Raw genomic sequence first — 13,403 nt, 5'->3', positions numbered from 1 at the left:
AGTCAGGTCATATATTATGTCGACGTATGACCGAGCCTTCACAAAAATTGAAGGCAGCGATGAGATGTCGGAGAAAATATATATGACTCGTGAGGTCAAACAAGGCGACCCATTATCGCCGATGCTCTTTAACCTGGTGATTGACGAGGGAATCACTAGGGTAAAGGAGACCGGCGTAGGGGTAAAGTTAGGCGACAAGACAGTATCAGCGCTGGCTTTTGCTGATGATTTGGTTCTGGTAGCACAGACGCCCACTGGCCTCCAAAAGGCAATGGACGTCATGGCTGAGACCCTCGCGGGGGGTGGACTTCAAGTAAACCCAGGGAAATGTCGTACCCTCAGCATGGAGGTTGACGGCAAGCGGAAGACTTGGTACGTCAATAAAAATAGGACGTATCAAGTCTTGGGCAGCGCCGTCGGCTCCATGAGTGCTGAGGACGATTATAAGTACCTCGGAATTCTTGTTGGGGCCGGGGGTCGCCGAAAGCCTTATGGGGCCTTGCTAGAAGAGGGGCTAAGAAACATCACCAGGGCCCCTCTCAAACCCCAACAACAGATTGCGCTGCTGGTTGAACATCTGATCCCCAAGCTCATGCATCGACTTGTGTTGGGGGAAGTATATAAGACACAGTTAGCACGCATGGACAGGCAGGTGCGGGTGGCGGTTCGCCGCTGGCTCCGCCTAGCCCATGACGTGCCCTGCGCATTCTTCCACTCGACATCTGGAGATGGTGGGCTGGGCATACCAGACTTTGTTTCAACCGTCCGGCTTAACAAACAAGCGCGGTTCGAAAAACTTCTCACCTCGCCCGACCCAGTAATTCAGGCGGCTGTTCGGGAGCCTGCAGTCTTGAGCAAACTGCAGCGCTGGTCCGGACCCGCTTGCATTGCCGGTCGCCAGGCGGGAAGTAAGATCGAACGTCAGCACGTATGGCGTGCCAATCTAATCAGCACTGTCGACGGTGCGGCTCTCGCTCCATCTACCACTGTGCCTCAAGTGAGTAGGTGGGTGAATAGTGGGAACCGTTTCTTGTCCGGTGCTGATTACGTGAAAGCCGTTCAAGTGCGGATAGGCGCCTTGCCCACCCCTGCCAGGGCGTCCAGAGGCCGGCCCGAAATAAACGGCCTCTGTGACACTTGTCAGAAACCGGGTACGCTGGGTCACATCGCTCAGATGTGCCCACGTACACACGGGGGTCGGGTTAAGAGACACGACAACATCTGTGCGTTTTTGGCTGGACGTCTGAGGCAAAGAGGTTTTCAGGTGTCCTGCGAGCCCGGCATTCCGATTGTGGGGTCCTTTAGAAAGCCGGACATCGTAGCTTCTAAAGGCACGGAGACCTACATAATTGACACCCAGGTCGGAGCCTGCCTCAAACATCTGGTGTCGGCCCACCGGGCAGGCGTAAGGTCATCTCCCCCTTGTCGGCTTGGGGTGTGCGGGATTAGGCTGTTCTCCCGTGGCCCCCACAGGCAGGTACCAGTTCCTGAGGGCGGGTTGTCGGGCGGGATGGTGGACGCCTAGGCAGGGTTGCCCATTGCTCCCGCGCGACGGCCGCACCGGAAGGTGAGCGGTGCTGGAAGGTCGCTGTGCCGATGTCGGCAACCTAAGTCGTAACGGACCCAAACATCGTCGAAACATCCTCTAACTGCCACCTCTAACTTATTTCGAACTTTGCTATCAGCATTCTGATCTACAATCTTCCTCTTATAGTATCCATACAGCTTTCCTATTAACAACTTCCTTCACTTTCAATACGTAGTGTTAGCCGACGAACCAACACCTTTGCACAGTAGATAGATCTTCCCCATCGCACACTACTAATTGGCAAGATTGAAAAAAAAAAAAAAAAAAAAAAAAAATAGCAACATTACCAGTACCCGATGATCGACACTGGGGGTAGCAATATTACCAGTACCGGATGGTCAACTGTTGGGGTAGCAACATTACCAGTACCGAATGATCAACACTGGGGTTAGCAACATTACCAGTACCAAATGATCAACACTGGGGGTAGGAACATTACCAGTATCGAATGATTAACACTGGAGGTCGTAATATTAGCAGTATCGGGTGATCAACACTGGGGGTTCCAACATTACCAGTACCGGATGATCAACATTAGGGGTCGTAATATTTCCGGTATCGGCTGCTGAACACTGGGGTCGTAACATTACTGTTATCTGCTGCTCAACATTGTAGGTCGTAACATCACCAGTTGTGGATCCTCAACACTGTGAGGTCCTTACGTATGCGGTAACGTAGGCCAATACTAAGACAAGTGGTAGTAAGTCGAAACACGACAACAGTCTTGTCACCTCGTTAACGACTATCTCAAACGGATTTGCCATTTTTCTTTTTCTGTCTGTGGTATACAGACGACTCTCCCCTTCATCGAGATGATTGCATATCATTAGAAATCATATAAAGTGATTGTAATTTGTTACAAAAGACTCTTGATTGATCCAAATAACTTCTTCTCTGTTTTCGAGCAAGTTCTGTACCGTGATGTTGGCTTGCGATTTAAGATATGACTTTGTAAGTACAAGATTCTGATGTATAAAAGAATCAAAAGTACTCACATGTATAGATGACAGGACTGAATTTTATCAATCTCAAAAGAAAAGTGAAGTATTGCCCATGTTTTTCTGTAGGCGGAGTTGTTGTGGACCCATCAGGCAGAGAAGGCGCTGCTGTTCGCCACGCTCACACGCCAGCGAGGTACACGCCCGAAGGACGTGGTCAGGGCCTGCCTAGGGCACTTACCTGCCCACGGCCGAATGGCCTCTTTCCCTACGAGCAGGTACAATCTATTGGCTGAGGTACGACGGTACTGTATCACGCATGGTAAGGCTGCGGTACGGTACTTTGTGACGCATAATGTGGCTGAGGTTCGACGGTATTGTGTCATGCATGGTGAGGCTGCGATACGGTGCTCTATGACGCATAGTGTGGCTGAGGTGCGACGGTACTGTATCACGCATGGTGAGGCTGAGGTACGATACTCCATAGCGCATAGTGTGGCTGAGGTGCGACGGGAGTTTATCGAGCATGGTGTGGCTAAGATACGGTACTATATGACGCATGTGTAGTACAGATCCGCACCGTACTGTATGACGCATAGTGTGGCACAGATACAGTACTGTATAATGTATGGTGTACCACAGATATGATACTGCATGACGCATGGTAAGACAGATACGGTACTGTATGACACATGATGTACTGCAGACATGGTACTGTATGACGCATTGTATGCCACAGCTACGGTAATGTGTGACACATGGTGTGCCACAGACATGGTACTTAATGACGCATGGTGCACCACAGACAGGGTACTTTATGACGTATGATGTGGCACAGATACGGTATTTTATAACTCTTGGTGTATCACAGATACGGTACCGCATTACACATGGTGTGGGTAGATACGGTACCGCATGACTTCAGGTGTGGTTCAGGTACATTACTCTAAGATGCATGATGTTTCTATGATCTAGCATTGTATGACGCTTAGTGTGGATCAGATACTGTATTGCATGACCCATAGTATGACTCAGGTAGGGTACTGTATGAAGCATGGTGCATACAGGTGTGTCGTTGTATGATACACGGTGTGACAAAGGTACCGTCCATTATGACGCATGATGTGACACATACACGCTACATAATGACGCATAGTGTGGCACAGTTATATTACAGTGAGACGCCTGTTGTACAGTGATTTCTGTTTACGATGAAAGTTAAAGTTATAATTATCACATAATTAGATCAAGATACGTAATTACATATACAGGTAAATAGCCAAAGATATATGATCTAAGTGCAAACAAAATGAGGAGTGTAGGGACGAGATGAGGAATGTAGGCACGAGATGAGAAGTGTAGGCACGAGATGAGCGTAGGCACTAAATGAGAGAGATTGAAGATGTGTAAGGTGTACTTCGAGGAGCAAATGAAGTCTAGGCCAATTGCTCATGGTCATTAAAACGGAGCAGTACCACAATCTTGACACGGAGAGTGTAATATCATATATATATAGTGAAAAAATGAGGAAAGGTTGACAAAGAGGTGTCAGAGGTGGAGGGAACAAGGAGGAGCAGGAGACCATATTGGAGGTGGAAGGATGGAGTAAGAAAGATTTAGAGCGATCGGGCCTGAACATGGAGGAGGGTGAAAGCCGTGCAAGGAATACAGTGAATTGAAACGATGTAGTATACTAGGGTCGACATGTTGTCAATGGACTGAATCAGGGCATGTGAAAATTCTGCGGTAAACCAAAGAAAGGTTCGATCCTGGCTGTTGGAGGTTTGTATATTCTATGAAGGTGCGCGTTCATATGCACTTTCTTCGTATTCATATACTTCCGCGTTGTACAGTTAGGTTCGGTAAAATGCTATGTGCTGGCTGTGTGAGCCGAATGGGAAAAGACCGATGTAGACCCCGTTGCTTACCAAAGTGGGATGAAGGGTGTTCGAGTACATAGTATTTAAATGTTCATTTCTCTTTTAGGGGCGATCATAGCCAAGCGGTAGCGCTCCCGCCTGTTCCACGGGGGTCCCGGGTTCGATCCCGGTTGTTGGAAGCTAGTATGATATATATATATATATATATATATTATTTTATTTATTTTGCTTTGTCGCTGTCTCCCGCGTTTGCGAGGTAGCGCAAGGAAACAGACAAAAGAAATGGCCAAACCCACCCCCACACACATGTATATACATACACGTCCACACACGCAAATATACATACCTATATATATATATATATATATATATATATATATATATATATATATATATATCCCTGGGGATAGGGGAGAAAGAATACTTCCTACGCATTTCTCACGTGTCGTAGAAGGCGACTAAAGGGGACGGGAGCAGGGGGCTAGAAACACTACCCTCCTTGTATTTTAACTTTCTAAAAGGGGAAACAGAAGGAGTCACGCGGGGAGTGCTCATCCTCCCCGAAGGCTCAGATTGGGGTGTCTAAATGTGTGTGGATGTAACCAAGATGAGAAAAAAGGAGAGATAGGTAGTATGTTTGAGGAAAGGAACCTGGATGTTTTGGCTCTGAGTAAAACGAAGCTCAAGGGTAAAGGGAAAGAGTGGTTTGGGAATGTCTTGGGAGAAAAATCAGGGGTTAGTGAGAGGACAAGAGCAAGGGAAGGAGTAGCAGTACTCCTGAAACAGGAGTTGTGGGAGCATGTGATAGAATGTAAGAAAGTAAATTCTAGATTGATATGGGTAAAACTGAAAGTTGATGGAGAGAGATGGGTGATTATTGGTGCATATGCACCTGGGCATGAGAAGAAAGATCATGAGAGGCAAGTGTTTTGGGAGCAGCTGAATGAGTGTGTTAGTGGTTTTGATGCACAAGACCGGGTTATAGTGATGGGTGATTTGAATGCATATTGGTATACATAGGGTGTTCAGTGTCGTAAATGGAAATGGTGAAGAGCTTGTAGATTTATGTGCTGAAAAAGGACTGGTGATTGAATATACCTGGTTTAAAAAGCGAGATATACATAAGTATACGTATGTAAGTAGGAGAGATGGCCAGAGAGCGTTATTGGATTACGTGTTAATTGACAGGCGCGCGAAAGAGAGACTTTTGGATGTTAATGTGCTGAGAGGTGCAACTGGAGGGATGTCTGGTCATTATCTTGTGGAGGCTAAGGTGAAGATTTATATGGGTTTTCAGAAAAGAGTGAATGTTGGGGTGAAGAGGGTGGTGAGAGTAAGTGAGCTTGGGAAGGAGACTTGTGTGAGGAAGTACCAGGAGAGACTGAGTACAGAATGGAAAAAGGTGAGAACAATGGAAGTAAGGGAAGTGGGGGAGGAATGGAATGTATTTATGGAATCAGTGGAGTGCGCAAAAGATGCTTGTGGCATGAGAAGCGTGGGAGGTGGGTTGATTAGAAAGGGTAGTGAGTGGTGGGATGCAGAAGTAAGATTATTAGTAAAAGAGAAGAGAGAGGCATTTGAACGATTTTTGCAGGGAAAAAATGCAATTGAGTGGGAGATGTATAAAAGAAAGAGACAGGAGGTCAAGAGAAAGGTGCAAGAAGTGAAAAAGAGGGCAAATGAGAGTTGGGGTGAGAGAGTATCATTAAATTTTAGGGAGAATAAAAAGATATTCTGGAAGGAGGTAAATAAAGTGCGTAAGAGAAGGGAGCAAATGGGAACTTCAGTGAAGGGCGCTAATGGAGAGGTGATAACAAGTAGTGGTGATGTGAGAAGGAGATGGAGTGAGTATTTTGAAGGTTTGTTGAATGTTTTTGATGATAGAGTGGCACATATAGGGTGTTTTGATCGAGGTGGTGTGCAAAGTGAGAGGGTTAGGGAAAATGATTTGGTAAATAGAGAAGAGGTAGTAAAAGCTTTGCGGAAGATGAAAGCCAGCAAGGCAGCAGGTTTGGATGGTATTGCAGTGGAATCTATTAAAAAAGGGGGTGACTGTATTGTTGACTGGTTGGTAAGGTTATTTAATGTATGTATGACTCATGGTGAGGTGCCTGAGGATTGGCGGAATGCGTGCATAGTGCCATTGTACAAAGGCAAAGGGGATAAGAGTGAGTGCTCAAATTACAGAGGTATAAGTTTGTTGAGTATTCCTGTTAAATTATATGGGAGGGTATTGATTGAGAGGGTGAAGGCTTTACAGAGCATCAGATTGGGGAAGAGCAGTGTGGTTTCAGAAGTGGTATAGGATGTGTGGATCAGGGGTTTGCTTTGAAGATGTATGTGAGAAATGCTTAGAAAAGCAAATGGATTTGTATGTAGCATTTATGGATCTGGAGAAGGCATATGATAGAGTTGATAGAGATGTCTGTGGAAGGTATTAAGAATATCTGGTGTGGGAGGCAAGTTGTTAGAAGCAGTGAAAAGTTTTTATCGAGGGTGTAAGGCATGTGTACGTGTAGGAAGAGAGGAAAGTGATTGGTTCTCAGTGAGTGTAGGTTTGCGGCATTGGTGTGTGATGTCTCCATGGTTGTTTAATTTGTTTATGGATGGGGTTGTTAGGGAGGTGAATGCAAAAGTTTTGGAAAGAGGGGCAAGTATGAAGTCTGTTGGAGATGAGAGAGCTTGGGAAGTGAGTCAGTTGTTGTTCGCTGATGATACAGCGCTGGTGGCTGATTCATGTGAGAAACTGCAGAAGCTGGTGACTGAGTTTGGTAAAGTGTGTGAAAGAAGAAAGTTAAGAGTAAATGTGAATAAGAACAAGGTTATTAGGTACAGTAGGGTTGAGAGTCAAGTCAATTGGGAGGTAAGTTTGAAAGGAGAACAACTGGAGGAAGTAAAGTGTTTTAGATATCTGGGAGTGGATCTGGCAGCGGATGGAACCATGGAAGCGGAAGTGAATCATAGGGTGGGGGAGGGGGCGAAACTCCTGGGAGCCTTGAAGAATGTGTGGAAGTCGAGAACATTATCTCGGAAAGCAAAAATGGGTATGTTTGAAGGAATAGTGGTTCCAACAATGTTGTATGGTCGCGAGGCTTGGGCTATGGATAGAGTTGTGCGCAGGAGGGTGGATGTGCTGGAAATGAGATGTTTGAGGACAATGTGTGGTGTGAGGTGGTTTGATCGAGTAAGTAATGTAAGGGTAAGAGAGATGTGTGGAAATAAAAAGAGCGTGGTTGAGAGAGCAGAAGAGGGTGTTTTGAAATGGTTTGGGCACATGGAGAGAATGAGTGAGGAAAGATTGACCAAGAGGATATATGAGTCGGAGGTGGAGGGAACGAGGAGAAGTGGGAGACCAAATTGGAGGTGGAAAGATGGAGTAAATTATATTTTGAGTGATCGGGGCCTGAACATGCAGGAGGGTGAAAGGCGGGTAAGGAATAGAGTGAATTGGATCGATGTGTTATACCGGGGTTGACGTTCTGTCAGTGGATTAAATCATGGCATGTGAAGCGTCTGGGGTAAACCATGGAAAGTTGTGTGGGGCCTGGATGTGGAAAGGGAGCTGTGGTTTCGGGCATTATTGCATGACAGCCTGAGACTGAGTGTGAACGAATGGGGCCTTTGTTGTCTTTTCCTAGCGCTACCTCGCACATGTGAGGGGGGAGGGGGATTGTATTCCATGTGTGGCGAGGTGGCGATGGGAATGAATAAAGGCAGACGGTGTGAATTGTGTTCATGGGTATATATGTATGTGTCTGTGTGTGTATATATATGTGTACATTGAGATGTATTGGTATGTATATTTGCGTGTGTGGACGTGTATGTATATACATGTGTATGGGGGTGGGTTGGGCCATTTCTTTCGTTTGTTTCCTTGCGCTACCTCGCAAACGCGGGAGACAGCGACAAAGCAAAATATATATATTCATTATATCATTATACTCCGTCGCCGTGTCCCGCGTTAGCGAGGTAGCGCAAGGAAACAGACGAAAGAATGGCCCAGCCCACCCACACACACATGTATATACATACACGTCCACATACGCACATATACATACCTATATATCAACTTATACATATATATACACACAGAGACATATACATATATACATACGTACATAATTCATACTATCTGCCCGTATTCATTCCCGTCGCCAACCCACCACACATGAAATGACAACCCTCTCCACCCGCATGTGCGCGAGGTAGCGCCAGGAAAGACAACAAAGGCACATTCGTTCACACTCAGTCTCTAGCTGTCAAGTATAATGCACCGAAACCACTTCTCCGTTTCCACATTCAGGCCCCACAGAACTTTCCAGGGTTTACCCGAGACGCTTCACATACCCTGGTTCAATCCATTGACAGCAGGTCGACCCCGGTATACCACATCGTTCCTATTCGCTCTATTCCGTGCACGCCTTTCACCCTCGAGCATGTTCAGGAACCGATAACTCAATATCTTTTTCACTCCATCTTTCCACCTCCAATTTGGTCTACCACTTCTCCTCGTTCCATCCACCTCTAACACATATATCCTCTTGATCAATCTTTCCTCACTTTTAGAATATTTATTTGATGTCTTGGATGATATTCATTTACCTGTTTCAAAGGCTGTTTTCATTGAACTGATAAGATTGTGTATAAAAGACTGTGTATTTCAATTCAATGTAGATTATTATGCACAAAACTTTTGTATGGCAATGAGTAACCCTCTTTCACCTGTACCAAGTAATTTTTATATGGAATTTTTTGAAACAAAATTACTAAAGGATATCTTACCCTCTAATGCAATTTGGTTTAGGTATGTAGATGATGTTCTTTGTATTTTGCCAACAAATGAAAATTTACAAATATTTCTCCCCTTACTTAACAATTCAGTACCTTCCATCAAATATACCGTAGAAAATGAAAATAATGGTATGTTACCATTTTTAGATTGCATGATCCATGGACAAGGAAGCAAGTTTAAGTTTAGCATATACAGAAAACCAACCAATGTATGCTCATATATCCATCATTACTCATCTCAAAATGAGAGTTATATTATCATCATTACATTCTATGTTCCTTAGGGCATTACGTACTTGCAGTCCAGAGTTTATTGATGATGAGTTTGAGAAGATATATTCTATTGGACCTAAGTTAAAGTACCCTAGATCTTTCATTGATAAATCCCTTAAGTTAGCAAAGAAATCATTTTATAGAGTTGAGCCCAAACCTCCCGTTGACACCAAAAATCTTTTAGTTCTCCCTTTTGATAACAATTTAACTTTACTTCCCACGTTGCTTAAATCCTTTAATGTAAATATTGCCTTTAGCAACAATAATACTATAGAGAATATCTTCATCAGGAATTCACCAGAAAATTCTCTTGGATGCATCTATAAAGTGCCTTGTGGAAATCGGGATAAATTTTATGTTGGTCAGACTTGTAAGGATCTTTCTGTTAGACTTACGCAACATAAATATAGTATAAGAACGGGACAAGAATCAAATGCCTTATTTAATCACATTAAAAACTACGATCATTGTATTGACTGGAGTAATGCCATTTCAGTTATTAACTCTAACCCTATTACCAAGAGAAATATCATTGAATCTTCTATAATTAAATACACAAACAATTATAATCTTAATATTAGTGATGGTCTATACAAATTAGATAACTTTATTGTTGATAACATTTGTAAAATGATAAGTTTATGAACGCTCGTTTTATGTTTTGGACCATCACATGTTTACCAAATGGCGTCCTAGCTTCGTCTCTTCGATATATATCAACTGACTTATATTTCTGTCCTGTGTCTCCCCTGATGATGTGATTATTACACGAAAGTGCACTTGGTAACTTATCGCGTTTCATTTTCCCCGTGGACTCATAGGGATATCTTGATCACGTGCAAAATTGTGATCCTTTCCAATATATATATATATATATATATATATATATATATATATATATATATATATATATATATTCTATTTAATATATTTTGTTGCTGTCTCCCGTGTTAGCGAGTTAGCGCAAGAAAAGAGACCAAAAAATGGCCCAACCCACTCACATACACATGTACGCGTCCACGCACGCGCATATACATACCTATACATTTCAACGTAATCATATACATACACAGACATATACATATATACAATTGTACATAATTCATACTTGCTGCCTTTATTCTTCTCCGTCACCACCCCGCCACACATGAAATGACACCACCTCCCCCAGCACGTGCGCGAGGTAGCGCTAGGAAAAGACAACAAAGATCACATTCGTTAACACTCAGCCTCTAGCTGTTATGTATAATGCACCGAAACCACAGCTCCCTTCGCACATCCAAGACCAACATAACTTTCATGGTTTACCCCAGACGCTTCACATGCCCTGGTTCAATCCATTGACAGCACGTCGACCTCGATGTACCACATCGTTCCAATTCACTCTATTCCTTGCACGCCTTTCACCCTCCTGCATGTTCAGGCCCCGATCGCTCAAGATCTTTCTCGCTCCATCCTTCCACATCCAATTTGGTCTCCCACTTCTCCTCGCTCCCTCCACCTCTGACACATATATCCTCTTAGTTAATCTTCCCTCACTCATTCTCTCCATGTGACCATACCATTTCAATACACCCTCTTCCACTCTCTCCACCACACTCTTTTCATTACCACACATCTCTCTCACCCTTTCATTACTTACTCGATCAAACCACCTTACACCACATATTGTCCTCAAACATCTCATTTCCAACATATTTAAACTTCCTTCGCACAACCCTATCTATAGCCCACGCCTCGCAACCATATAACATTGTTGGAACCACTATTCGTTCAAACATACCCATTTTTGCTTTCTAAGATAATGTTCTCGCCTTCCACACATTTTTCAACGCTCCCAGAACTTTCACCCCCCCTCCAACACCCTGTGATTCCCTTCCGCTTCCATGGTTCCATCCGTTGTCAAATCCACTCCCAGATATCTAAAACACTTCACTTCCTCCAGCTTTTCTCTATTCAAACTCACCTCCCAGTTGACTCAGTTCGTCAACCCTACTGTACCTGCTAACCTTGCTCTTATTCACATTTCCTCTTAGCTTTCTTCTTTCACACACTTTACCAAACTCAGTCACCAGCTTCTGCAGTTTCTCACCGGTATCAGCTGCCAGCGTTGTATCATCAGCAAAAAACAACTGACTCACTTCCTAAGCTCTCTCATCCACAACAGACTGTATATTTGTCCCTTCCTCCAAAGCTCTTGCATTCACCTCCCCAACAACCCCATCCATAAACAATTTAAACAACAACGGAGACATCACGCACCCGTGCCGAAAACCAACATTCACTGAGAACCAACCTCTTTCCTCTCTTCCTACACGTACAAATGCGTTCCATCCTTGATAAAAACTTTTCACTGCTTCTAACAACTTGCCTGTCACACCATATATTCATAATACCTTCCAAAGAGCATGTTTATCAACTCTATCATATGCCTACGTATTTCTCACATACATTTTTCAAAGCAGACACCTGATCCACACATCCTCTACCACTTCTGAAATCATACTGCTCTTCCCCAATCTGATGCTCTGTACCTGCCTTCACCCTCTCAATCAATACCCTTCCATATTATTTCACAGGAATACTCAACAAACTTATACCTCTGTAATTTAAGCACTCACCTTTATCCCCTTTCCTTTTGTACAATGGCACTATGCATGTATTCCTCCAATCGAGAGGCACATCACCATGAGTCATACATATATTAGATATACTTACCAACCAATCAGCACCACAGTCACCTTTTTTAATAAATTCCAATGCAATTCCATCCAAATCCAATGCCTTGCCGGCTTTCATCTTCCTCAAAGTTTTTCCTATCTCTTCGCTGTTCACCAAATCATTTTCCCTAGCCCTCTCACTTCGCACACCACCTCAACCGAAACACCCTATATCTACCACTAAATCTTCAAACACATTCAACAAACCTTTAAAATACTCACTCCATCTCCTTTTCACATCACCATTACTTGCTATCACCTACCCATTAGCCCCCTTTCACTGATGTTCCCATTTGATCTCTTGTCTTACGCACTTTATACACCTCCTTTCAAAACATTTTTTTATTTTCCCTAAAATTTGTTGATACTCTCTCACCCCAACCCTCATTTGCCCTCTTTTTTTACCTCTTGCACCCTTCTCTTGACCTCCTCCCTCTTTCTTCTACACATCTACCAATCATTTGCATAATTTCCCAGGAAAACTCGTCCAAATGCCTCTCGTTTCTCTTTCACTAATAATCTTACTTCTTCATCCCACCACTCACTACCCTTTCTAATCTGCCTACCAACCACGCTTCTTATGCCACAAGCATCTTTTGCGCAAGCCATCACGGATAACCTAAATATATCCTATTCCTCCCCCACTCCCCTTACGTCCTTTGTTCTCACCTTTTCCCATTCTGCACTCAGTCTCTCCTGGTACCTCCTCACACAAGTCTCCTTCCCAAGCTCACTTACTCTCACCACTTTCTTCACCCCAACAATCTCTCTTCTTTTCTGAAAACCTCTACAAATCTTCACCTTAGCCTCCACAAGATAATGATCAGACATCCCTTCAATTGCACCTATCAGCACATTAACATCCAAAAGTCCCTCTTTCGCGCTACTAACAATTAACATGTAATGCAATAATGCTTTCTGGCCGTCACTCTTACTTACATACGTATACTTATGTATATTTCTCTTTTTAAACCAGGTATTCCTAATCACAAGTCCATTTTCAGCACAAACATATAAAAGCTTTTCAACATTTCCATTTATAACATCGAACACCCCATGTACACCAATTATTCAATCATCTGCTACATTACTCAATTTCGCATTCAAATCACCCATCACTATAACTGGTCTCGTGCATCAAAACTACTAACAAACTCGCTCAGTTGCTCCCAAAACACTTGCCTCGCATGATCTTTCTTTTCATACCCAGGTG

The 13,403-nt window shown here is 43.7% G+C and overlaps 1 protein-coding gene across 1 annotated transcript in view; it reads left to right on the top strand.

The window, feature by feature from the left end:
- The first annotated feature begins 2,660 nt into the window (after positions 1 to 2,660).
- LOC139766743 (uncharacterized) overlaps positions 2,661 to 13,403 on the top strand; it is a 318,468-nt gene continuing 307,725 nt past the window's right edge. The window contains exon 1 of the mRNA XM_071695665.1: positions 2,661 to 2,804. The gene's annotated coding sequence lies outside the window, so the exon portion shown is untranslated. The remainder of the gene's footprint in view (positions 2,805 to 13,403) is intronic.

The sequence above is a fragment of the Panulirus ornatus genome, chromosome 58, assembly GCF_036320965.1.
Source record: "Panulirus ornatus isolate Po-2019 chromosome 58, ASM3632096v1, whole genome shotgun sequence".
In the NCBI taxonomy this organism is placed as follows: Eukaryota; Metazoa; Arthropoda; class Malacostraca; order Decapoda; family Palinuridae; genus Panulirus; species Panulirus ornatus.
Note: the sequence above shows the minus strand (reverse complement) of the source record. Positions and strands in the feature narration are given on the sequence as shown.